The 27595-nt window shown below is 48.4% G+C and overlaps 1 protein-coding gene across 6 annotated transcripts in view; it reads right to left on the bottom strand.

The window, feature by feature from the left end:
• Positions 1-27595, bottom strand: part of NAV2 (neuron navigator 2) — a 397314-nt gene that overhangs the window by 126226 nt on the left and 243493 nt on the right. The gene's annotated exons all lie outside the window — the stretch shown is intronic.

The following is a 27595-nucleotide window of genomic DNA, read 5'->3' as shown; positions in this document are numbered from 1 at the left end:
GCAGACATGAGAATTAGCCAGATAAGGCATATGAAAGTGCTCTGCAATGTGTGTAAGACCATACACGTGGGAGACATTATTATGGTCGTCATCATCTTGAAGTATCGACCTACAATGGTGAATTTCACCTTTGATACCAATGTCTTAAGAGGGCTGTCACAAAACTCTCTGAATAACACTCACACTAACTTACCCCTTTCCAGATCTCTTGGTGAGGCCACAAAGCTATCTTCCGAGGAAGTCAGTGTTATCGGGGGGAAAGGGTAGCCCTGGAACTTCTGCATAGGTGGCTGTCTGCCAACCAGACCAGTTCCCGAGAGCTTAGCCACCAGTAGGAGGTAGTTCAGGTACAAAGCAGCTTTAGCACTCCTACACTGTCTCCTTCACAATACCCCATAAGGGAGACTGCTTGCATCTTCAGAGAACAGGAAGACAAACCAAAGAGCAAGAAACCAAACTCAGATCCCTTTAATTCCTACACGCCCCCCAGCAGATAAACCTGCAAGGTGTGTGAAAATGCAGACGCCTTACGTTTCAAGTAAAATGACATGTACGAAGAAGACCAACGAGTGGCGATTTTCCTGAAACAGTCAGCTGAGCTGCATCACGGAAAGTTTTGCTGCCTTTGGAATTTGAACTTTAGGATATATGGGGTAGATCCTGAGGGCTGTCAATTCCTGACTTTCTTCTACTTCTCGTTTGGGACCTTCTTGGGATATACTCTCAGAAAAATAGAATTAGAAGATACTATGGGAGGTGGCCCAGAACCAGTTAAGTTCAAGTTGGGGGCAGAGAAGAAAGTTCTCACTGGAGCATCTGCAGTAAGAAGAAGCTTCCACGTGTGTCAAAAGAATTCTTCCTTAGAGCAGCTTCAAGGACACCATGTCTAACTTGAACTTCTCCCATGTCCCCTCCTGCCCCTCCTTTATGACGTTAAAGATCACAGACAATGCAATGCCCACATAATGTAAAGTCTGTTGGAGCAGTCAAACCAATTATTTGTGGTTGTGCCAACAAAACAACAGATTAGAATCCATTTTTCACTCAATTGTATCATTTTAATTTTTTTTTAACATTTATTTATTTTTGAGAGACAGAGACAGACAGAGCATGAGTTGAGGCAGGCAGAGAGAGAGGGAGACACAGAATCTGAAGGAGGTGCTAGGCTCCAAGCTGTCAGCACAGAGCCTGACGTGGGGCTCGAACCCATGAACCGTGAGATCATGACCTGAGCTGAAGTTGGACATTTAACTGACTGAGCCTCCCAGGCACCCCTCAACTGTATCGTTTTAAAAGCAAAAAAACATTTTGTAAATACACCAAAGACCACTAAATTATATGCCTTTAAGGGTGAATTTTATGAATTGTATCTCAATAAAACAAAAAAAACATAGTGACGACAGCTATAGTTAAACAATTATTTGTGTAATCACCTTTCACGCTTATCTCCTACACTACACAGTGAGCTCCCTGAAGACAGGGACTGTTATAATGTTGTTCAAATCTGTATCCCATGTACCTAACACGTGTTAAGTGCTTAAGACAAACGGGTTTTGTTGAATGAAGACCAGAATGGGGTCTAGCAAAAACTTTTTGGGAGGACACCAATTACAGGTTTTCTTTCCTCTTTTTATTTTATTTATTTTTTAAGATTTTATTTTTTAAGTAGTCTGTACACCCAACGTGGGGCTCAAACCCCGACATCAAGAGTCACATGCTCTTCCAACTGAGCCAGCCAGCAGCCCTTCCTTTTTTTTTAAATAATTTTTTTTTCCTTTGGAAAGTTTACTTTTTTTAGTAATCTCTACCCCCAACACGGGTCTCAAACTCATAACCCCGAGATCAAGAGTCGCATGTTCCGCCAATGAAGCCCAGGTTTTCCTTCCTCTTAAATGTCAGGGAACATGACATCTAAGACACATAGAAATGCAAATTAAACCATTTACCTGTTTGTGTACCCATCCATCAGTCCATCCATCCACCCACCCATTCAATGTGACCCAGGGTCCAGTGGTAGGCTCTCTGCACACATTCTATACTAGCCCAACGAGAAAAAAACCCACCTACGTCAAAATGCAGCGACTTTGCCAGAAGCTAGACTTCCCAGATCAAATGTCCGTTCAAGGAGAATTCAGGGGAAGCTCTTCAGAACACAATCTGTTGCACCATAAAGCAAGGCAGTTAATTTTGATTTTAGCAAAGCCCACTCAGCCATGGAAATGAAAACTTTTTAACTGCAGGGATCTTATCAAAGGACAAACAAACTAATTTTAGCGTTCATTTCCCTGCTGGATTTTCATCCCCGGTGAAACAACACATACGGATGGGCAATGACACGCACCCAGGAGTGCAGACGAGGCCCACACGTACACACCCCTGGCTTTCCGTGGAGGAGCAGAGCAGGGCCCAGAGAGCATTCCAGAGACCATGCTGAGACGTGCCATGGCCCTCAACCCAGTAACACCCCAGCAGAGCAGCGTGGTTTTGTTGAAAATGACAACCTAGAAAGGTGGAAGGACCCTGGAGAGATCGCTACCTTGGCCTGTCCACTGCTGCGGGGAATTCTTTGTTTAGGCAGAGAGGAGGGGGAAGGCAAGGATCCATCGGATCCTCCGCCTTCTCCAATGCACAGGGAACTAAAGTGCTTTGAATGCAAGTAATCGGACCATGATCCAGCTTCGCCGCGAATCTATTTCATTCACCGCGTGCGAAAGCTGGGTGGCGGAAATGAGGACATGGGGAGTTTACCTCTTTTCGCAGGCGTTTGTGAAAACATGTATTCAACCATGTATCTTTTAAGATATTCTTAAAAATTAATTCTGTTATATGTCCTCTCACTAGGAGACAGCATAGCATTGGAGACAGCTGTCACTACAACGAGGCTCACACTCAAGAATCTAACTTAAAATATTTCTTGGGGCACTTGGGTGGCTCTGTCGGTTGAGTGTCTGACTTCAGCTCAGGTCATGATCTCAAGGTTCATGAATAGGAGCCCTGTATTGGGCTTGCTGCTGTCAGTGCAGAGCCCCCTTTGGATCCTCTGCCCTTCTGCCTCCCTCTCTCCCTGCCCCTCCCCAGCTCGTGCTCCCTCTCAAAAATAAACATTAAAAAAATATATAATAAAACATTTATTTCTAAAATATTACACGCTGATTCCAATAGTTTCATTTACAAAGGGCTCCATATAGATATTTAAATAACTCTTCTACTCTCAATGAAAAATATAATTTTGGCTTGACCCAAATTTGTGTAGGAATTGGCTACTGAACGTATTAATATAAACTGCCTTCATCAGGTTAATCCCTTAAGAAAGCATAGTTTGCAGGTGAAGCAATCGCTGCTGTACCCATCTGAATCAGGAGCCCTTGTTCAGGAGGGCTTGAAGGCTGAGGGGTGGGGGGGGCAGGAAGTGATAGCCATGCCCCGTCTTTGGAAGCCTTAGCAAGGCTCACCCTGGGTACAGATGAAAGGGCTTGCCTGAGGTCACAAGGAAAGGAAGCAGTTGATCTAGGGACTGAATCTCCCAGCACCAACACTGTAACATTCCTTCTCTTTGGGGAAATAAATAATTAGTGCTGGAGCCTAATGATGCGCTGGTAACATCCTAATGTTTGCTTGGTGAGGTCCTAGGTCACCAAGCAACTCAACAATTTACTCATTATCCTCTCGAGTTCTGCAGTGATGGGTGCAGGGGCTCTGCCTCCACCTTCCACAGCTTCCCCAGAGGCCCCGAATGGAGCCCCTGCTAAAGACACAAGGTGTGTGGTAGGTATCTTCTATTCAAGGCTGGGGCACCCTGAACTGGCCCATGAGCGTAAGAGTTAGGAACAAGTCTCTGTTGTCAGAAAGATCTGGGTTCAAATGTCTCCTCTGTCCCTTGCCAGCTGGGAGACGTTGTATGCGTCATTACTGATAAAAACTCATGGATATGGAGGCTGCTTGGGTACTGTGCTAAGTGCTTCCCATAAGCCATGATACTGTACCTTCAAGACTCTCGTCAAGTGTATTATCTGTTTTTCAGACGAGAAAAATGAAATTGTGGTCAGGATCACAGTGCAAGTAGGGGAGTTCAAATCCCAGCTTTGTCACACTTTTTGGTTGTAATTCTTAGGAGTTTCATTTCCTCAGCTACAAGATGGGTAGAACTACAGATTAATTTCACAAGGCTGCGGTGGGTTAAATATGCCAGCGCGTGCAAAGCCCAGGGCCTGGTGTGTTGGGGGCACTTCAGAGTTATTAGGTGCTGTGACTATCAATGGCAGCGATTGCCCATACCACAGGGTAGTGACTGTGTACCCTCTTCTCATTTTTCGATACCACAATTGTTAGGTACCAGGCTCTGTACCAGGCTGGGGTTACAGAGGAGGAAAAACCTAGTTCCTGTCCTGGTAAAGCTCAAAAGCTACAGGGGACCCAGACATTGAACAGATGAAGAGCAGTATTACAGATGGGTGCAGGACAGGCTCAGAGCACATGGGGAGGAGTCAAAGAGGAGCTATTTAAGCTGGTCCTTGAAGGGTGCATAGGAGTTTGCCAGCCAAAGGAGGAGGATCCATCTAGGCACATTGGTATCACATACAAAAGCAGAGAGAAACAGAGAAGAGGGTAAGTTAGGAGAACGGCAAGTAGTTCACTGTTGCCGGAGCATCAGGAACAGATAGGAGCCGGGCAGCGTGGGGATCGGGGCTCAGTCAGGGAGGGTGTGGGAGCCAGGTGGTTTGAGACCACTGGCTGTGAGTTGGAGAGCTATGAAGGTACAAAGCAAATGACTAGCAGGCTCTGGCTTTCGTGCCAAAGAGAGCACTGACTTGTCAAAACTTCCATCATTCAATACTCCAGTTTGGGGGAGCATCTTCTCGTCAATAATTCCTTCTACAGACTTTTCAGAATACACATTGTCTGAATCCCACCTGAGTTGTCTCAGACCTTTGCAGAATGACCAGACTTGTAGGGTGTCCTCACCATCGCTCAGGCCAGGAGAGACATGTGAGGGCAAATGCCTCTTAAGAGGAACATTCTAGACAAGAAGAGTGCATCCTATGTAACTGACACCGGTTACAAAATACTTACGGAATCTAATAGGACCTGTTAGAACAGATACGCCAGATTTTGAATCCAGTGCTTAGTTAAGAGATTCCTTCTTTAAACATGAGACAACAACGTGGAATAAATGAAACTGGCTTTGTGACTCGCCTTCGGAAGGAGGGGGAAGGTGGCTCCCCATTCCCAAAGTTCACAGTTCAATGTGACCTGCGTAAGTAACACAAACTGACTTCCACTGGGTGCAGAAGAAATCACCTTCTGTCAAGGGCTGGGGGAGGAGGGGTGGACGGGAAGGGGAAGAAATCTGTACTGACCTGATCTGGCTCAGTGAGTTTCTAATGGAGCATGACATTAAAAGACAAAACAAAAGAACAACAAAAATACTCAGAGGCAAGAAATTAAAGTAGTACAAAACAGAAGGGAAAAAAAAAAAATCAAGCCGAGGTGATTATTTTTTCTTCAAAGACGTGTCAACCTGTCTATATGTTCTGGATGCACTTTTGATTTAAATGTGAAGAGAGCAAAGAAAATGGAATAAAAGAAATAAATACACACACACATACACAATTCCTTGCCAATATCAATATAACTATATAAGCATATATGTCAACACATACTTTGTCATCTACCGTTAAAGAAAATGATGTGGGCTGATGAAAAGTCCCTGCAGTGGAGCATTTCACCAGCGTCCAAGACCCTAAACAACATGTGCTTTCATAGTGCCCGCTGCTCTCCTGCAATGTGGCAGGACGCATGTACGCTCTAGGTTTATGAGGATGTTAACGGAGTTTCTGGACAAACCTGGAAAAGGATGCCTTTAGTTTCGGGCCTCTTAGAAGTCAGATGAATAAACTTCACTCCGGGTCACAGAAGGACAATCGGACAATCCAGTCCAACAAAACTGCCTACAACCTTTTGAAGAGAGCTGATCTCTAGGACAGAAAGGAAGTTGTTCCCCTTGACTTAATTAAGGGGAGAGGAGAAGGCACTGGCAATGCAAAAATAGGGTCGGGGGAAAAAGGTGGTTTAATTTTTCCGTGCTAATTTTAAAACTGTAGTACTAAAATTTAAGCAAAGACTTAAGTTTCTACTAAGGAGGCATTTGGAAACCACTTTGTTCTCAAAGTTTTTCGGCACCAAAGCTGAGGCAAATGCAGCAAGTTTCTTTTATCTAAGGCCAACCCACTCCCATCCTTCACCCCAAATGACAACTACACAGATACGTCACTGAATGACTCTAATACCCTCGTCGTGGCATATCTTTAATGGGTTTTTTTTGTTTGTTTTTAAGATTTTTAATTTTTTAAAATTATTTATTTATTTTTGTTTTAGAGAGAAAGACTGTGAGCAGGGGACAGAGAGAACGTTAAGCAGGCTCCATTGTTCAGGGCAAAGCCCACCACGGGGCTCAGTCCCACACCTGTGGGATCATGACCCGAGCTGAAATCAAGAGTTGGACGTTCAACTGACTAAGCCACCCAGGCTCTTCAAAATGAGTTTTTAATTTTTAGGTCATCTCTACACCCAACCTGGGGCTCGAACTTTGAGCTCTAATTGAACACCCTGGTGCTGCTGCTTCCCTATTACGGGTCATCTCAAACGGACACCAATGACACAGAATCAGCAGCTGCCTTTGGGGAAAGTCTCAGGTCTGAACGTCCTTCTCAGTAGGTTTCCCTGTGACAATAGGACTCTAACCTGGGCTAGAAGACACAAGTCATCAAGAAGCATTTCTTTGGTTTCCATGTCTTTGGGGGGCCCTTCCAAAGACTCTGCTGGCAAAGGCAGAGGGGAGACATGGACCCAGAGATCCAAGCAGTTTCCTACCTTCCTCCTTGAGGCAGAGCTGGGGTACCTTTGAGCCCTGTTTCCCACTGTGCTGTATAAGTGCCAGCTCTTCAGGACATCGCTAGGATGGTGTACGGCTCTTTTTAGGAGGATGTGGGAGTTCACCTCTCATCTCCAGCAAAATCTTCCCTTCTTCTTTCATTCAAGTCTGGAGCAGCCACCCGAGGCCACGCGATGAGCCACCTCGGCTCAGAGCACAGAACACGGCCATGAGCCACCAAGTGGGAATGCCCACAGCTCAAAGGGCACCAGCCCCTTCCCTGGCTTGTCCGCTTCTCCCTTCCATCTCACCGAGTCCTGGCTGCAAGGTAGGCCAGATGACCAGGCAGACCTGGCCCAGTTCTCTGATCCTGCTTGTGGCAGGAGGTGAAGCCTCTGCAGAAGTGAGCAGGGAGCAGGAGGCCTGGAGGCTGCTCTGGCTAGCCTCGTCACCAGAGCATGCCTCTCTGGGGAGCACTACAAAGACGTTGCTAAGCTAGTCAGACAAGAGCTCAGCTTCAGGAGGCCACAGGGACAGAGGGTGTGGCAGGAAAAGGCAGGCCTGGATAGAGGAGGAGTCAAAGGGTCCCAGGGGCCCCCTTTAAGCCTCAATGGGGCAAACTGGTGCCACAGACTTCATCTCCTAAAGCTAAGTGCTGCAAAGCGGCTTGAAGTGAACTGAAGGCACACCGTAGAGGTTCCTGCAACAGAACTCAACACGTACGTGCCTCACCCTACCTGCCGCTCATAACGGGGGCCACGCACTACTAGCAGCTTTAGCGTCACTGGCAATATTGCAGACCTCCCAAATCAGACTCCGGTTCAGGAAGACCCCCCATGCGGTTCTAATACACATTAAAGAGTGGGAAGCACGGGTTTCAGGCAGCGGTCTCTGCGATGAGGAAGATGAGACGACCCATATGAGCAAAAACTAAAGTATTTCTATTTGCATGTATTTCTTAACATGTCCCACTTCCTAAGTTTTGTGCAGGTTTTATACTGTGCGCAATATTTGCGTAACGTGGTACATATACTGTATTTGAAAACACAGTGTCTAAAGCAGCAACAGATTTTTTTTAACACAATCAAAACGTTCAGAGACCATTATCTAAAGCAGAAATTGCTAAATTTTCTTAAGTTATGGACCCCATCTCACATATGTGTAAAATGTGCACCCAGTTGGAGTCAGCCCAAACGCCCCTGCCAGGGCCTCTGAGTTTGGGCAGAAGTGGATCCCGGCTGAGTGGGTCCCTTCGGCATATTCTGCAAATTTCCGCACAGGATTTTTGCCTCTGTTTGCTATAAACTGACTCAGCAGTGGCACATGGCATGGCTGTAACTCACACGTCACCCTGTGTTTTAGCACACAGACTCGATCTCACCACGGCCTTGGGCTTGCTTTTGCTTTTTCCTCAAACTCCTAGCTGGAGTGACTTGATCAAGTGGGAAAATTCTTGCTGCGAAGGTCCTTGTGTATTTGCAACATGCAATGTGAATATTCACAGGTTCAACCAAATTCCACTTGGCATCACTATCCAGAGTGTTCTGGTTTAGCTTAGTACCTAGGATCTAGGCACACAGAAACTCGAACGAGCATCTGAATGCAAAAAACTCCAGAATACGTTCAATCACACAGCCAGCCAGGGATTATAACGACAGTGGATTTGTCCCCCCTATTTAAATAAATACACGTATGTAAAATTTTCATGATACTCCATAACTCTGCTTGTTTAAAATGGGGGCTGGTGGGGCATCTTTCTGAAGAAGGGCTGCACACTTTGGAGCTCTGACAGTCCCCGTGTCTGGAATCTGGTCTGGCCTGAATTCTCTCTACTGTGGTTCAACTGTCAGTGTGATGTTATAGTATTTCTAGCACTGGCAGGAAGCTTTCTGTCCACCTACTGAAAGATGAAACACACTCTCACATGCAGGAGACAATTCTCCAGACAAAGCCCCTTTAAGCTCTTTCTTGGAATGAAACAGATGGTGAGAGCAGACTGACTTATCTCCAGGAATCCTCAAACCTTAAAATGTACCTGAGTCAGTGGGAGAACCAAAGAAAATGCAGATTCCGTGGCCCCAGCTTTGCAGATGCAGAACATCACTGGTGGGGCCCAAACTGTGCATTAAAACCACAACAACAAATTTTTTTTTTTTTAAAAAGAATGGTTTGAGGTTTACAGAGAATTTGCACAGAAAGCAGACTTCCCACATAGCCCCTCTCCCCTTCCACCAGCTTCCCTGTTGTTAATACTTGGTATCAGTGTGCTGCACTCTGATGCAACCAATGCTGACAGAGTTGCATTAACTAAACTCCATAGTTCACCTTAGGGTCCACTCTGTGTGGTCCAGCTGTTTTTGTGTGGCACAGGTTTTGACAAATGCATAATGTCATGTATCCTCCATTATAGTGTCATACAGAGTAGTTTTACTGCCCCCCCAAATGCCCTGTGTTCCCCCCTATTCATCCCTTCCCCCCAAACCCACATTTTTAACAGATATGTAAGTGATTCTCCTGCAAGCGGTCAGGGCCAGACTCTGAGAAATGCTGCCTTAAATCTTGAGGCTTGGATGGGGGAACTGGGAGCTAGACTGGCCTCAGTTTCCCTAAGAGGTAAATATTCGCCACAATGGGACTACAGTATAATGGTAATTTAAATCTCAAATCCTCATAGTAACTAGTCTTGGATCTCCATATTATGAGTACCTGATCCCTGATGGCCGCTCCATCTCAGATCAAAGGTCAGTAAGAGTTGTTAGAACTCCAAGGCTTTACTAAAATACCAATTAATTCATAACCTTGGACTTACAGACCTGCAGACCTCAGAACCATGTCAGTGTGGAAGCCCAGGCCGAGAGGGAATGTGAGGAGGCAACACCAGGCGTGCTGAATAGCGAGGATCATGGGCAACATGTGGGTGGTTCAGTGAGGGTGCCACGAGTTGATGCCCCCCTGCTGGAAAAGCCTTCCGCTTTGCCTGAAGAATCCTTCCTCCCAGGCACTTCTACACGGAGGCATGCCCGCCAATCCTCTGGATGCCGCTACATCTGATAATTCTTGCGAATTTTTTTTTAGTTTTTTAAGTATATTTAGAGAGAGAGAGAGCACGCATGAGTAAGGGAGGGTCAGAGAGAGAGGGAAGGAGAGAGAATCTCAAGCAGTCTCTGCACTGTCAGCACAGAGCCCGACGCGTGGCTCAAACCCACGAAACCGTGAGATTGTGACCTGATCTGAAATCAAGAGTCGGACACTGACCCGACTGAGCTACCCAGGCGCCCCTCATTCCTGTGACTTCTGATACATTTCACAGGAGGTCAGAGGACTTTTATGTTGGCATTCAGGACTGTGAGATCTCTTCCGGAGATGACTAGAACCTCAGGGTGGAATCAGACTTCCAGTGTCTCTTTCTCTTCGGATTTCACGGAGACACCCCCAGGTAATAACCACACTCACTACTGGACTGGGGAGAGTCCAGATGGTGCTCTGGTTCAGGTTCATGCAAGTTTCGCCCTGTCTTCTCTAGACTGCAGCTGAAAGCAATGTCAGTATGCACTGAGGATAGACAGAGACAGACTGTAACTAACTTTTCGGTGCAAGAAAGACCCCTTCTGTAGATCGAAGCAGGAAAGCAGGCCTGGGGAACATCATCCAACGCCCACAAACAACCTGGTTTCTGGAAGCACCTAAGGGTTGCAGGAAGCAGGGCACTAGAGTCTAGGCTGTTGCTCTAGAGGTGGCCCCCATTTTGAGGTGCTGTCATTTGCAAGACACATTTGTGCAGCCCCTACTATAAGGCAGGCACTGGCCTGGGTGCTGGGCAGAGGAGAATCAGACTTAGTCCTAGGCCCTGAGGGGCTTAAGGTAGACATGCAGATGTTTGCATGGGATTCAGCAAAGGCCAGACCAGAGAGAGGGGCTGAAAAGCCTTCTTACAGCAAAAAAAACGTGCAAGCAGCATCCTGAAGGGTGAGAAGGTATTTGCCAGGCAGCCTTGGGGAGGGGCAGGAAAATTAGGTACTTCTCGGAGATACAGATGTGCAAATCCAAAGGACCTAAAGATGTACAATGAATTCACTGTGTGGCCTTAGATGCTAACGTTCCACCAGGTAGCATTTTCATTAAAAAAAAAAAAAAAAAAAATCATCATTCTGAGCGCTCATTCTAAATGGGATTCAGTAAATGTATTCCAATTCAAAGAAACAGATACGCAGGGCCTCTGGCCTTCAAGGGTAGGGATTAAGCCAAAACTGGGTGACTGCAGGATGCTCAAATTACCTGCCACTAAACCCAGCAAGACCCGTAGACACAACAGCTGACACACAGATGCCTGACCCCATTCATTTTTCCATGCGTCCAAGTGCACTGGGTCACCTTCAGAAAAAGCACCCAGGCAGCCAGGCACACTGGTCATGGGTGGAAGCGGACCCACCTGGGGGTGGGGCAGGAGTCTGAACACACCAGATTTACCATTTTATTTTTTTTTGTTACTTTTAATTTTTTTTTTAACGTTTATTTAGTTTTGAGAGGAACAATGAGACAGAGTGCGAGTGGCGGAGGGACAGAGAGGGACGGAGACACAGAATCTGAAGCAGGCTCCAAGCTGCGGGCTGTCAGAACAGAGCCCGATGTGGGGCTCGAACTCACGAACTGTGAGATCACAACCTGAGCCGAAGTCAGACACCGAACCGACTGAGCCACCCAGGTGCCCCCCCCAGATTTACCATTTTCAACAAACAAATAAAAACACCCAATGTTTTTTGTAATCTACTCTGTAGATAAAAGTTTGACACAATCTTGGTTGGTGTGGAACTGTTGAAGACACAATGGTTCTCCAAAGTCACACCTATTCTTACCCTTGCCACAGCCTGCTCTCCAAAAATCAGAGTGTGATCTCGTTATGCTCATCAGGAAGGGATGAAAACAAAAAAGTTGGAAAAACAGTGAGTTAACATGTGTGAGCATGAGAGCCAGCCATTTTTCCTTCAAGAGGTCAGATTCTGAACTACTGAAGCAGCAGGCCTCCATATTAAGACACTGTCCAAAAATTATGTCCGTTGTCCACAAATGGGCAGAGGCTCTATTCCCGTGGACATGAGAAGTCTGTGGCTGTGAGTGCAGAAAGGCTCACTCGTGCTTCAGCCAGCTCCGGCTGATCTCACAGCTGCCTCTTTGGGGTCCCAATCCCCCCCCCAACCCCCCCCCCCCACCCAAAGCTGCACTGCATAATCCTGGTAAGATAAGCCATGGTCAAAATTTTGAAAATCTTTTTTTTTGTTGTTAATATTTATTTATTTATTTTGAGAGAGAGAGCACGAGCACACAAGCAGGGGAGGGGCAGAGAGAGAGAGAGGGAAAGAGAGAATCTCAAGTAGGTTCTGTGCTGTCAATGAAGAGCCCAACGTGAGGCTCCAACTCACAAACTATGAGATCTGAGCAGAGATCAAGAGCCGGACGCTGGGGCGCCTGGGTGGCAGTTGGTTAAGCTTCCGACTCTTGATATTGGCTCAGGTCATGATCTCGCGGTCTGTGAGTTCGAGCCCCATATTGGGCCGTGTGCTGCTGCTAATGGTGTGGGGCCTGCTTGAGATTCTATTTCTCCTTCTCTCTGCCCTTCCCTAGCTGGGCTCTCTCTCTCTCTCTCAAAAAAAAAAAAAAAAAAAAAAAAAAAAAAAGAGTTAGAGGCTTAACTGACTGAGCCATCCAGGCACCCCCAACTGAAATTCCGAAAATCTTAAAACTACAACAAAGTCCTAAAGTGAAAAGTGAAAACTGAGCCCAGCCTCCAGCTGGGCACATCTGGTGTAACATCTGAGTCCTCAGGTGAACCAGAGAAAAATGCCCTTTTCTACCACAGCCGGTAAAAGCGTGTCCTACTCCAAGAAGTGCCTGTGGGGACTGACACGGTACAAACCCCAAGATGATGCGCTCCTTAGTGACTAAACACGGTGCTCCTCTCCCCTGACGTGGGGTGGTCTCAGTCCACACACTCTGCCTCATCCAGCTCCTCAGAGCTGAACTACAGAAGGCCTTTGCAGACCACACCCCCATCTCCCACTTAGGATGAGGTCCTACCTCTCACACTTCACCTTAAATGCAACTGAACATTATGTAAAACACCAATAAAACGCAGTTTCACAGAACTACAGAATATCAGATCTGGGGGAAGGGCAGGTGGTTCTCAGGGATTAATGACTTGATCTAATGAGTTTTCTGATGCAGAATTGAGAGTCACAGAGTTTAAGTGATGTGCTCAGGGACTCATAACTAGAGAACAGGCATTGATATGGTTTCATTTTAACACGTTGTTGTGTTCAATAAATTCACTGTGTTTTTCAACGTTTAACATTTATTAATTTTTGAGAGAGAGGGAGAGACAGAGTGCGAGTGGGGGAGGGGCTGAGAGAGAAGAGAGGGAGACACAGAATCCGAAGCAGGCTCCAGGCTCTGAGCCAACAGCACAGAGCCCATAGCGAGGCTCAAACTCATGAACCATGAGACCATGGAGCCGAAGTTGGACGCTTAACTGACTGAGCCATTGAGGCGCCCCAACAAATCTGTCTTTTATAATAAAAGAGAAGCTTGGCTCCTTTATTCTACATTTTGGGATAACCACTTATCTATCTTCTTGTGCTCCAGCTTCTGACCCACCAAATTCAGTAAAGGCAGGACTGTTGCTGTCACTATTATTATTTTAGGACCTGTGTTTTTGCTTCAATATCCCCTGCCCCTAGAACTCTTGAGATAGGTACCTAAAAACATTTTTGGTGTACTGAATGCGAGAATAAATAACAACCATGGATTTAATTGCTTTTATGTCTAATGTATGTAAAGCATTTGGGGAATAGGAAGAAAAATAAGACATCCTTGCATCTGTTTAGATAAGCCAGACCCTACTAATAGTCGGCTATGTAACCCTGAAGACTCCAAGGAAGACTCCGAGGAAGAAGGGGCCTTCCGGGTAGAGGAGGCTACGGATGGAGGAGGGAGGAGTCACGGGTCCCATTCAAGGGACAGCATGGCTTGAGCAGAGTCCACAGCGTAGTGAACACTGTCAGTGCTGTACCGGGCGGCATCCCAGATCTGAGCTGACTGCCGTCTCCTTGCCCACGGCTAAATTCCCCACTGTCCGTGATTTTTAAAAAAGAAGTAAAAAGCAAAACCAGTAGAGCAGGGAGTTCAGTCTGAAAGGCAAAAACAGTTTCCCCCTTGAATTTTGACATGTATGGGCCTGGATGGTGCCACAGGCGTGTTCAGAGGAGGGACAGGTGTAGCACACGCCGCTGACAAGCACGTCTCTCTGTGTAGCAAGGCGGCTGCCAGGGCTCCCGGGGGGAGCTCAGGCACGAGCCACGGGCAGCCCAGCGGCCAAGCACGCAGGCAAACAGGCCAGCCTGCGGACAAAGAGCAGCCCAGGGCGGTATGAACTGGGGGTGGCGGGGGCACCTCAGCGGCAGCTGGAGCACTCTGGCAGGAAGGGCAGGCTAAGAGGGAGCCGAAATACAGGCCAGTGACCTCCAGAGCAGGAATCAAGCAGGAGTTGTTGCCCATAGGATGCTCAAATTACCTTCCATCGGTGCAGGAGGACAGCTGTCTGGTGTCACAAAGACGAAAGAACAGGGCCCCTGACTTTTTCTCGCTCTCCAATTTGTCCCAGTGCTTCCACTTTCACAAGGATGGGAGACAGAGCAGCTCGAGTAGTTACTCAAGTGGGGCAGGGGCAAATTCCCTAGAGCCTGCCTAGTTAGAGTGAGCATATCCGATATTATAACATGTGTATGCTTTTAAAACCTATCATTTTCATTATACAAACTATAGACGGCAACGTTCACTAACGTCTCGCCTGCTGTGCAGACCCTGAGCTCACAGTGATTCTCAACAGCCACAGTCCACTCCGCCTCCAAACCCCTACATCATCCGGATCAGAGCTGGGGGCCAGGGAAGGAGGCAACACACTTTTTGTGTGTATTAGGGGAGAAAACGGGGGAGGAGATTTTCAGAAGAAACGACTTGAGTACTGTTATCCCCAGGCTGGCATATGTAAACCTGGCTGGTCAAAGAGACATCTCCCTCCGGAACACCCAGTTCTGCTCCCTCTGTAACAGAACCTTGGTGATTCCTATGGGAACCTGGGCACCTTGACCTTACACCTGGGAGAATTTTTAAAGGTCTTCTCTCTCAGCTTCTCACCTCATGCAGGAATCCCTTCTGCAACATGTGGACCCAGTTTGCCACATTCGGCTTGATTACTCTCAGGAACAGGAGGCTCATGCCTTTGCAAGAGGACCCACCCACTCTTTTGCAGATCTAATCTTCAGCATATTTTTTTTTCCTAACACTGATTAATGGTCACCTTGGGGTGTAGGAAATGAAAACTGTAAGTGTAACTTCCATCTACAGTTCAAGTTTGGTCCTCTGGAAACTACTGCTTTCCTAAGTATTTTCCATGCCAAGAATATCTAGTTTCTACAAACATTTCTATTATGCTTTGGGTTTTGAACCCTTGGCCTTCCTGGTTCCCCTTCCCTAAACAAACCTCTGCCTGATTCTGAACTCCTTAAAACATGACGCTGAGAACAAAGCAGGCATTGTCTAACTAACAGATTATCTGTTGCCTCCCACATCACTGTTCTGTTCATCCAGTTGAAAGTTAGGATGGCAGAGCTCTCTAAAACCTACAGAAACCTGTGGGTCTCAGAGCCTAAGGCCCAGCAGGTGGCAGCACCAAAAGGGAAGAGGCTAGAATCTCAACAGCAGAGTGAGTCCTCAAGCTTCCCCCAAATGTTATGGCCTGGACAGGTGACTTCACTCATTTCCACTGGGAAAACCAGCCTTGCCAAAGGCCGTACTCCCACTGACTTCTCTGTTTGCACATCCATAAAACGGGGATAATAACATGTTATATAGGCCTTCTAGGATTTCTCTAAGAATTCAAAGAGATAATACCTGGAAAGTGCCCGCACTATGTGAAAGCACCCCACAATCACTGGCTGCCATTATTACTATTAACGGTAGCAGAGGTGACAGTGCTCCTGTCACCACCTTCTTCCTTTCTCCCTTTACTCCATGCACATCGCTAAGCATATACGGAAGGCCTGGCAGAAGTTGTTAAGAGATGCAGGAGTAAAAAGACATAATCCCTCTGCTCAAGGATATCCTGGTCTAGGAGACGGACAGTCACACAGACAAACCAGAGGAAGTGAGAGGAAGGTGTCACCAGGAGCTAGGGTGGCCAGGGAAGGCTACCTAGCTTCAGCAGATTCTTAGAGGACTATGGCAGGCAGGTGGGAATGGAGGGGGGAGGAATCCGTAGAGAGAACGGACACAGGCAAAGGCACAGAGGTACAAGAGTGTGGGACCTACATCAAGGACAACGTCAGTGGTCCAGAGTGGCAGAACCAGCATGCGAGACAGGCAGGGAGGAGAAGGAGGAGATGGTAAGAAATGAGGCTGGGCAAGCAGAACACTCATTAGCTGCCCAAATGTAAAGAGTGCCTCCTGTGGACCATGCTCTGTGCTAGGCATAAGAGCTAGCTAGTAAGACAGACAAGGTCTAGGGCTCCACAAAGCTGACTCTTCAGCGTGGGGGCCATGCAGGGCCTTTTATGCCGTGCTGGGCAAAATAGGGTGTATGACGTGGCAGACTGTATCTTCCAGAGACGACCATAGCAATATCTCCCATCCCACAGGCTCTTCTTCAAGGTGACCTTGCCACCTTCCCCCCTGAGAGAGGACATCTGTGTTCCCTTCCCTCCTCTTAATCTGGAGGGCTGACTGCTTTGACCAATACAGTGTGGTCTGAGTGACACTCTGTGACTCCCAAGGTAGCTCATAAAAGGCGACACAGCTCTGCTTTGCTTCACGGTAACGCTTGCCCTCGGAGCCCTAAGCATCCAGGTAAAAAGTCTGCCAATCCTGGGGCCTCACGCTGTGAGGTAGCTAAGCCACATGGAAAAGCCACGTTCATCCTAACCCTGAAGTCACCTCAGCCCAAGCGTCAGACACGTGAGTGAACAGCTTTGGAATGGTGTGGATCCCCGCCGTCCAGCTGGCTCCAGACATGGTGAGCAGAGACAAGCCATCCCCATTGCACCTCGCCCCAGCTCTTGACACAGAGACCCCGGAAGCACGATACAGTGGTGGTTTCAAGCAGCTAGACTTTGAAGGCATCGGTCATACAGCAACAGGAACCAACACACAGGGTCTCCTCAGCAGGCAACGTGGAGCCATTGTAAGCAGGTGACAATGTAGTCAAATGTGTGCCCTGGACAGATTTTTCTAGCTGAAGTGTCGCATGGACTTGTTGGATGGGCCTTGAGATCAGAGGTAAGGAAAGCGACGGAGGGATGCCTAGGGAGAGACAAGAGCGGCGAGGCCAGAGAGAACCACAGCGTGAGATACTAAAGAGCGACCCCATCACACTTAGCGACTGGTGTTCCAGGAACAATGAACTGAAGAGTCTGAGATCCTTTCCAGGTTCTGGCTGTGGCAGGGAATTGGATATGGAAACACAGGAGGAGACACAGGGCTGGCGGGGGGTGGGGCGGGGGGAAGAAGAGGAGTTATATTTCCATCATGTTTACCTGGCTCCAGTGAAAAAAGCCTGAACCACCACGGCTGAGCTCCAGCTCTGAGTCCGGGCTCCCTAACTCACCAGCTCTGTGACCTTGGGTGTATTACTGATGATCCTCATCGGGGATGGGAAAAAGAGCATGTGGATTCAAGCGAGGGTGAAATGAGATCATGCATACAAAGCGGGGCACACAGCGCCTGGCATTCAGAAACGCTCCGTAAGTGGTAGCTGCTATTGTTACAGCCACGATCATTATTATTAACTCGTAGGCATACTTGGTCAGAGGCGAGGCAGGCTTTTTGTCCCCAGAGCCCGGCTGCAGGGCAGCACATGAAAGTTGTTCCCAAGGAACCGCATACACGTCTCTAGTGAATGGTTCATTCAACCGTAAAGTCCATGTCAACTTAACTAGGTACGCAGGCTGCAAAGGAGGAAAGCCAGTGTGTGAGCTGTCCCACATCCTTGCCTCCCTCCCTCTCTCCCAACTCAATGGTTCAGTGGTTTTAATTAACAACTCCCACAGAGTAAGGCAAAAGTCCCTTGATTAATAAAGCTCCGCCTTGTTCTGCGCCGTTCTGAGGCCTTGGGGGTGGCGTGGAGTTGGTAATTGTGTGTTTTGTTTGGGTTCACAGCTGGTGGGGGCTACAGGAGGGAGGAGAATTCCCTTGGATGAGTTCATGTATCACACTGAAGAAGACTGGAAACTGTAGGTCACTGAAATGCCTACTTGCATGAGATCTGACAGCAGGAAGCCATACAGTGGCGAGGCGCATCGGTAAATCACTGTGTAGACGACTCTAGATCTGAACCTTCCTGCCCCTGAGCACCTCCTCAGTTCTCCTTTCCACTGTTGCCCCCATCCACTTTCTACACAGGCGCCTGGGGGATGGCACCACAAGCGATTCCAATGCTTCAGTAGAATAGAAATGAAACCCGTAATAATGCTCTGGAGGCAAAGGTATCTGCCTTCATCCCTGCTCCAGCTGGCCCCAAGGTTCTTGCTCAAGCAGTCACCAAGTATTTGCAAGTTCCCGTGCAACTCAACCCAGCCCTCTGAGCCTGACCCTTTTGAACACCACCTTCCGTCCCTCTTTCTCCTTCCCAAAATGGCACAGGGCTTCCAATGCCCCAGAGGGTGTCCACTCTTCTTTTTTGGTCTTGCTTTCTCCATCTACTCAGAGCGTGGGATCTGGCAACAGCGGGAGCCACGCTGCAAAGTTCTTGGAACACAGGCTTTGAATTCAGCCCGATCAAATACTTGGTTCCAGTAGTCACCACCCATGTGATCTGTTCAAGAAACGTATCCTCTCTGAGCCTGGTCTCCCCCACTCTAAAAAGGGGATGAAAAACAGCCTCTCTCCCTCAAAGAGCTGGTATAAAGAATCGGCAATATGCAGAAAGAGCTCGATACAGTGCCCAGCATATGAAAGAGCCGCAAAAACAGTGTGGCCTCACGAATTCCTGTACCGCTGCCACAGGATGGGTGAAAAGACCCGTGCCGGCAGGCACTGTGAGGCGACTTCCCCAGCCTACCCCTCCTCTGCAAGAGCCAACACTACATTTATTCTGTCCCATGTTTCTGGCAACTTCAGTTGACTTTACCCTTTAAACTTCACTGCTCAAGTATGTGAGCTTTCTCATTTCAAAACAGATGACTGAGCGATTACAAGCTCAAAGCTCTGGGAACTAGGACCTGGACTCCGCGACGCAGCAGAGAACCACAGACGCCTTTCTCCCACTTGTCGCAAGATCAAGGAGTTGAACGCGGGCTTGATTTACAGCTGGAAGACGCTTAGAGACTGACTTGAGCTTCTCTTTAGACTTGGAATCTTATTTTACTTTGGGGTCTCAAAAATCACGAGCCCTCCAGAAGTGTCTGTGCCAGGGTAGCTGTCTTATTCCACATTTATTTCAGGATTAAGAGAAGAGGTCAAAACCTCCATTTCTCAGGGAGATTTCTTATCAGGACCCTGGGGATTCTGGAAGGGATGTGCTGATTCTTCCAAGGCATGCACAGACCCTTGATTTGTGATCGTACCCCAGGCAGGACGCATGAGCCGGATCCTCATAGATGTTTCCACAAGCTGATGCATTGCTCTTTGTCTCTGAGCCACAGGTAGCTGCCTCCTGCCCCCAGATGACTCATTCCCACTGATCGCACGTAAGGCCTGCTTGCAGACTGTGATGGTTAATTTGTGCGTCAACATGCCTAGGCTGTGATACCAGATATTGGGGCAAACATTAGACTAGACATTGGTGGAGGCCAGTAGACTTTGAGTAAAGCAGATTACCTTCCAAAATGGCAGTGTGCCTCATCTAAGCAGTTGAAAAAAGAAGAGAAAAAAGGCTGCCATTCCCCAAGAAGCAGGGAATTTCTGCCTCCAGGTTGCCTTTGGACTTGAACTGACACATCCACTTTTCTTCTGGAGGCCACTAATACACAGATCCGCTCTGATGCAGCCAGTAGAAATGTGATCACTGCACTCAAGAGTAAGAAATGGCAGGAGATCATCTCAGCGCATATTCTAAGCAGGATAGAAAACAAGGAAGGCAAATAAATGCAACTAGTCTGAGAAGGTGAAAGGGAACTACCATTCTGTGTGTCAAACGCTTTACAAACAGTGTTTCCCACCACACACCTAAGTAGGCTACCATCTAACAGATGGGAAGAGGCTCAGAAAAGGAAGCAACCTCCCTGAGGTCACACAGCTGGCAAGCGAATATGAAGTCAGGTCCTCTGAGGGCAGAGTCCGAAGTTTCTGCCATTATACCATGCCTCCAGAGCAGCCGAATGAGAGGGTCATGAGTTCCCATGAAAACTACAGTTTCTTATCTTGATCTGAGTAAAGGCACATACAGCCTATTTTTCTTCCTTCCTCCCTCCCACCCTCCCTCCCTCTCCCCCTCTCCTTCTCTCTTTCTTTCTTGAGTCTTTCAACGTGTACTGACTGTCTCAGGGCCAAAATACTCCTAACCTCATCCAAATGTTTCTTTTCATATTCACCTCAACTCGAACTTAGTATTCTCCAACCTCACCATCATAAATCTATTGAGCCATTCTGTAGCTGCTGACCCTTGAGAACTAATGGAGAAGGGTATTTTCAGTGATCTATATGCTTACGATAAAAATAAATCTGGACTGGGTTTTCTAGACGAGAGCTACACCAAAACTTAATAGCCACACTAGGGGGCCTTGGGGTCTATCAGTGACACCTCAGTTCTCTCCATTTGAGGTACATTAGGAGCCTGCAGACATAAGGAGCACTTCAGCAAGGAAGGGGGCTGTGAAGGATACACGATTGAGTATCTGACTATAGCAAAGCAGCAAAGGCGCCACAGTCACACTGAAATTCCAGCCCACAAAGGGAAAAAACACCAAAAAATTAGACCATCTTTATCATCTCTTCTATTGGTTGAAAACATTATCCTCTTGGGTCTTCGTTTTCCTTAATGAGAAAACGGAAATACCATATAAGGCCTGAGTTTGGGGGCTGTGTAAGATACTCAGCCCTCAGAAGGGGTGCGACGTTAGCTCCTGTTCCCTGTCATCTCATGAGAGCTACAGGGTTGGAATGTGTTTTTCCTGTATGTGTAAGTACCTCTTGGTTCATGTGAGCTCATGGGTCCCAGGTTTGCCCTGAGAAGGACCTGCAATGATCAAAAGTGAGTCCCCAGAATAAAGAGTACCAAATGGTCCAGCCCCGAGAATAAATTCTGTCAGTCATACCCCAGAGCACAGCCCGGGAAGGAGGAGATACTTGTTAAGTATTTGTCACCTTGACGGGGCACCTGGGTAGCTCAGTCTACTAAGTGTCTGACTCTTGACCTCAGTTTGGGTCACGATCTCGTGGTTCATGTGATGGAGCCCCCGTGTCAGACTCTGCACTGACAGCGTGGACCCTGCGTGGGATTCTCTTCCTCTCTCTCCCTGACCCTCCCCTGCCTGTGTACCTGCACTCTCCCTCTAAATAAGTACATAAACTTAAAAGAAGTTTAAAAAACATTTGTCAACTTGAGAGAACTTGAATACAGTCTCCCTGTAGCGCTGATGAATGGACCCAAGATGGAAGCTCCCCTGGCTGAACACCTGGGGCCAATCTGAGTGATGCCCAAAGGCTGCCATGTGTTTTGTGGGCACCGCTTACCGACAAAGAGCCCCGTGAGGGGCGGGGAGTCTGTTCCAACAGGACCAGCGGACAGTCCAGATGATGGGAAGGGGTATTCACGCTTCCCACGTGAGTATCAGTTATGGCCTCACCTCAAACCCCACGCCTCACGAGACGTCTCACTGGGGTCTGAGGACGTGTAAGGGTGGAAGAGAAGGAAACACAGTGAGCACCTTGACCTCTCACCAGGCACTGAACTAGGTAATGTACAGACATCACATCCCACTGAGCCTGGGCAACGCCATCATGATTAAGAGGATGATCCGGGGGCGCCTGGGGGGCTCGGCTGCTTAAGTGTCCAACTTTGGCTCAGGTCATCTCATCTCATGGCTGAGTTCGAGCCCCGCGTCGGGCTCTGTGCTGACAGCGCGGAGCCTGGCGCCTGCCGCGGAGTCTGTGTCTCCCTCCCTCTCTGCCCCTCCCCCCGCTCATGCTCTCTCTCTCTCTCTCTTAAAATTAAATAAACATTAAAAAATTTTTTTAAAAAAAGGTATGCTCTGTCTGGAAGGATCCACGATGCCCAGGCACCGTACCGGCACTCTGCATGCGTGATCTCATCCAATCCACAGCAACTCTAGGCATGGTTTTTCTCATTTGCAGATGAGAAAAGCTGGTTTCCCATAAAGACAAAGTATAAAAGATCGCCCCCCACCCCCCTCCCAGGGCCCACTCTATTCTCAGACCCAACTTGGAGCCCACACATTTTGCTTCTCAATGCTAACATTGATCACCACCTGCCCTGTGTTAGAATTAAATGCTGACCAACAGGGCACTCTTCGCTACTGGGCCCGGAGCTATTTCAGGGCAAGGATTGGAAGTTGTGGGACTGGAGTTTCCCTCAAGCCCCCAGAGGGACATTCTGTAGGCTGCCGCGTACTCTGCTTAAACATTCAGCCAGCCCTGGTCTGGAGATTCCTTGGAGGCTGACACAACCTGTGGGCCCTGGGAGGGGTGCCCACGCGCAAGAGGGAAATCTGGAAAACGACGGAGGGTGCTGAGGACAACTGCCAACTATTTCCCAGCCACTTACGGCACAGGCCAAAACCCGGGAGCCGTCCCGGAGCCTTCATGCCCTTCGTCCATCTGGCCCCCAAGTCAGGCTGTGTTCAATGTGACGTCTCTCTGACCCTTGTGCGCGTCTGTTCCCACAGCCTTGGCCTTCCCAGAGCCTGATCACTGCTGTCTGGCTCTCACAGCTTCTGTGCCCATCCCCCTCCAGTCTTCAGTCTCCAACCCACTATAAAAACATGCCCGTGCCCGTATGTCTTCATGCCCTTGCTCTTGACCTTGGTGTGGCTGCTTGTTTATCCTTCAAGGCCCAGCTCATAGGCCCTGAAGGTGTTGCAGCGGCTGGATGCTATGGCAGTGAGCATCCTCTGGGTGCTGTGCCCATGTGCCACCTCAGGGAAGCCACACGAGAACGCCATGGGAAGGGATGGAGAAACTTGCTCAAGGACACACATCTAAGGGTGGGGGAGCCAGCTCCGGAATCCCAGAGGGAGTCCACAGCCCACACTCTGCCTGCTGCCCCTAGCTTGCAGTCCACTCTGTGTTCCCCATCAGTGGTGCCTACAGAACTCACTGCGTCTCCACTGGTCTCCCGGGCACACCATTCATACTGACTTATGCACTTGCCTGTGGCATAAGCTTCTCTCCGTGACGGCAGGATGTAGAGGACTGGTCTTGTTCATTTCTCTTGACCTCAGTGCCTTTATCATAGTCTCTAACTCAATAAACATGTCTCAATGGAATTTTACTGGGTCGCCAATGGGGTTCAGTTGGTTAAGCATCCGACTCTTGATTTTGGCTCAGGTCGTGATCTTGTGGCTCGTGAGTTCGAGCCCTGCATCGGGCTCTTTCCTGTCAGCACGGAGCCCGCTTTGAATCCTCCACGGAGCCCCTCCCCGGCTCACACATTCCCCCCCGCCCAAAAAAAATAAAACATTTGAAAAAAAAATATATGGAATTTTACTGCCTTTTACCTGGAGCCTCCCCAGAAGGCAGGCCAAAGAGGCTTTCCAGATTCCAAATCCATGAGAGCCCATGCTTTGGGAAGCTCTGGAACCCGTACTGGTAAGGGTGGAGAGCAGGCAGTCAGGCCCCTTTAAGGACCATTCAAGGCAGCCTGAGGTATGGCTTTCTCTTCTCAAAGCACCCACTTTTGTTCCCTTTCCCTCCCCTTTCCTGCAGGATGCTGGGGGAAAGAGGGAGGTAGGAAGGGATTCAAATCCCAAAGCAAGCTAGGAAATTCTCAAGAAGTCAGGGCCTGGTTTCCTGAGAAGACAAGACACCCCCTTTTTTCTCTCTTCCCCATAAATTACTAGGCCGACATTTGCTATTAGTTATGAGCGGCAGTCTAGCCTGCCCATGCCGAAAGCGGACCACACGTCATTTCATGGAGCTGTTCCCAGTAAATCTTTCTTTAATCCTGGTCTCTGCCCACTCAATCTATCGTCACCCACGGTGGCTGGAGTCAGCTCGGGAATGCTGGGGAATTTCTCTACTTTCAGCCCGTTGTCAGCTCGATTGTTCTTTCTTCTCTGATAAAACTGCCTACCCAGCTGCCGATAAGGGCTGATAGATTTCCCACACTCAGTAAATCAAGGGGGTCGACTGCAGGTTGAAGAAGTGTGCAACCCATACCTCTGCGGGCATCAGGGACCATGGACACTGGTAGCCAGAGTCATCGATCAGCCAAACCACCCACGTCCCATGACACCACAACCACGCGGGGAAAGCGGTCCCTGGTTCTGCAATGCTTGGGGAAATGAATCGTGCCCCCCGCACGACACCCTGTGCTTGCTTGCTCTAAAGTGAGCTTTTTAGGAAAACAGGGGTCACTGTACTTGCCTGGGATACTTAACACTGAGGAAAATATTAGACAGGGAAAAGAATTTATGGTTTCTGTGAATTCATACACCATTAAGACCTGTCAGTGAGGAAACACGGAGGGAAGCAGAGAGGAACGGACAGGCTGTGCACTGGGGCCTGGCCCAGCCCCATCACTGGCCTGTGGAGCTACTCCGGGCCTGTGGCTTCATGCTGGAGTTCCACTGTACTTTTTATTTTTTTCAGTTTTTACTTCATTTTTTTAATGTCGTTTTTGAGAGACAGAAAGTGAGTGAGGGAGGGGCAGAGAGCAAGGGGGACAGAGGATCTGAAGCAGGCTCTGCACTGTCAGCATAGAGCCCGACGTGGGGCTGGAACTCACCAACTGTGAGATCACGACATGAGCCCAAGTCGGATGCTCAGCTGACTCAGCCACCCAGACACCCGTACATTATACTTTTTACGTGTGTGTGTGTGTGTGTGTGTGTGTATTGTGTGTGCATGCACACGTGCACGTGAAGAGGGTGCAGTGCATTAGGGACAAGTGACTTACCCAAGGCCTTACACGTCAGTCTGCCTACAGGGCTGAGTCTTTTTTTTTTTTTTAAGTTTTTTTTTAATGTTTTATTTGTTTTTGAGACAGAGACAGACAGAGCTTGAACAGGGGAGGGGCAGAGAGAGAGGGAGACACAGAATCTGAAACAGGCTCCAGGCTCTGAGCGGTCAGCACAGAGCCCGACGCGAGGCTCAAACTCACGGACTGCGAGATCATGACCTGAGTTGAAGTCGGACGCTTAACCGACTGAGCCACCCAGGTGCCCCCAGGGCTGAGTCTTTACCTTTCCATGACAACGAAACCTTTCTAACTCCACCAGGACCTGCCCAGTGGCTGACTGGCGACTTGGTCTTCCCAAGCTTCCTAAGAGCCCTAACAAAGCAAGGTCATTGCAGAGGGACCAACCTGGAGAAACAAGAACCCATCCTTCCCAAATGCCAGGGGTGTCTGCCGTGCCCTGCCATGACCCAGGGCCTTTCAGGACAGTCTCACCTAAAATCATTTATGTTGGCTTCCTCTCTTACCAATCTGCCAGGAACAACAGCCTGTCAAAGTCACTGTGGGTCTGGCCTGGAAAGACCATGAGAAACATTCACCAGATAAGAAAGAGCCTTTCATGCCAATGGTGCCCTCTTTTCGACTCTCGGTGCTGTCTGCCGTGATCTATGCTGACTTGGTGAGAAATATCTCGCACATCCGACCATGATGGTCAATGCAGGAAGGGAGAGAACAGCGGCACCCCATCTCCACTACCCCCAGGGCACACGGCCCTACTGTTCTGGGCTGTCTCCCTTTTCCTGTACTGTCCGTGTCTAGCTTACTGTGATAGGGGTGGTCAAAGGTCTGGAATAATCCGACAGAAGACAGGGCCAAGCAGAGGGCAGACAATGCAGCTGGGCCTGAATTAAACTCAAGGGGCTTCTAACTTAGCTACACATTCATTCAGGGGTGTGTGATTGGTCTTGCTTCGCTCACGGTCAGTAGCAGCATTCATTCAACAAATATTTATTGGCTATTTACTATGCAACAGGAACTGCGCCAACCAATGAAGACACGGGAACGTCCAAGACAGATGTGACTTTCACCTTTAAGAGGCTGCAACAGGTGTGGGCTTTGTACCTTCTTCAGAATTAACACACTGAAATAGTCTAAAAATTATTTTGTGGGGGTCCCTTGTTTGATTTTATACACACACATATTTATTTTTTTTAAATGTTTGCTTATTTTTGAGAGAGAGTACGAGAAGGGCAGAGAGAGAGAGAGAGGGAGGGAGGATCCGAAGAAGGCTCTGTGCTCACAGCAGAGAGCCCAATGCAGGGCTCAAACTCACGAACTGTGAGATCGTAACTTGAGCCCAAGTCGGACAGTCAACTGACTGAGCCACCCAGGCACCCCCATACACATTTTTATAATAATTCTGATGTAGTGCTACTATTCTGGGCAAGTCAAATACCACGGGTGCCCGGAGTCCCCACCTCCACTCGGAAAGAATCACGGAAGGCTTCTGCGAGGAGGTGACCTGGCAGCTATGATGGAAAAAGCAATCTAGGCACAGGTGGTGCACATGCAAATGATACACAGAAGCATCAAACACCCTGTGTTATAGATTAAATGCTTGTCTCCGTCACCCCCACCAATTCGTATGTTTGTTTGTTGTTCACATGTTGAATTAGCTGTGGGAGGTAACTGGGTTCAATGAGGTCATGAAGAGGGTGGGGCCCCCATGATGGGATTAGTGCCCTCCTAAGAAAAGGGAGACACAGCACAACACTTCTCTCTGCCATGTGAGGACACAGCAAGCCAGGAAGGGGGCACTCACCAGAACCTGACCATGCTGGCACTCTGATGTTGGATTTCAGCCTCCAGAACTGTAGAAGTAAGTGTCTGCTATTTAAGGCCCCCAGTCCGAGGTATTTTGCTAGAGCCGCCTGAGCTAAGACACGCCCCGACATATTTACGGAGCTATAGGAAATTCAGGGGGCATGGGTTGCCCTACTTCCGAAAATCAGAGTCCCCCAGCAGGAACCAGCACACGTGTACTATCTGTTGATGGAGAAATCCCTGACACCTAACGGGGAAGACTGCAGCTATCACAGAGCCAGCCTGGAAGACCAGCTTGCTCCCAACCCTGCTTTCCCTCCCACACCACACTCCTGGTCAGGCCACATGTGAAAGACAAACCAGCTACTAGACTTACCACTTCCTGAGCCCTGAGTCCCAAAGCAACAGAAGGCAGAATTAAAAGCAATCAAAACCACAGCATCACATCCCAGACTGGCCACTAGATGGAGCTATGCATCGCACCAAAAAGACAAAGCAGCTGAAGTTGATTTTCTCCCAGGTCTGTAGATAGCATCATTGGGTTTTATAGCTGATGGTGGCAAGTTATAGAAGCTCAAGGTCCTGGGAGGGTACGCATGGAGAACAGGTCATGCACAGATATTCATTAAATACCCACCTGTAGTCTCTGAGTTTAGAAAAATACTGAGCACTGCCTGCCTTCCAGGAGCTCCACCTTTGGTGGAGGATGTTTATTTTTTAGAATCAGTCAGATGGGCCTGAGGGAAAGGAACGCCATGGAGAAATGGCCATGTCGTGAGGCA

This window comes from Lynx canadensis, chromosome D1 (genome assembly GCF_007474595.2).
Source record: "Lynx canadensis isolate LIC74 chromosome D1, mLynCan4.pri.v2, whole genome shotgun sequence".
NCBI lineage: Eukaryota > Metazoa > Chordata > Mammalia > Carnivora > Felidae > Lynx > Lynx canadensis.
This window is presented reverse-complemented; position numbering and strand designations above follow the sequence as displayed.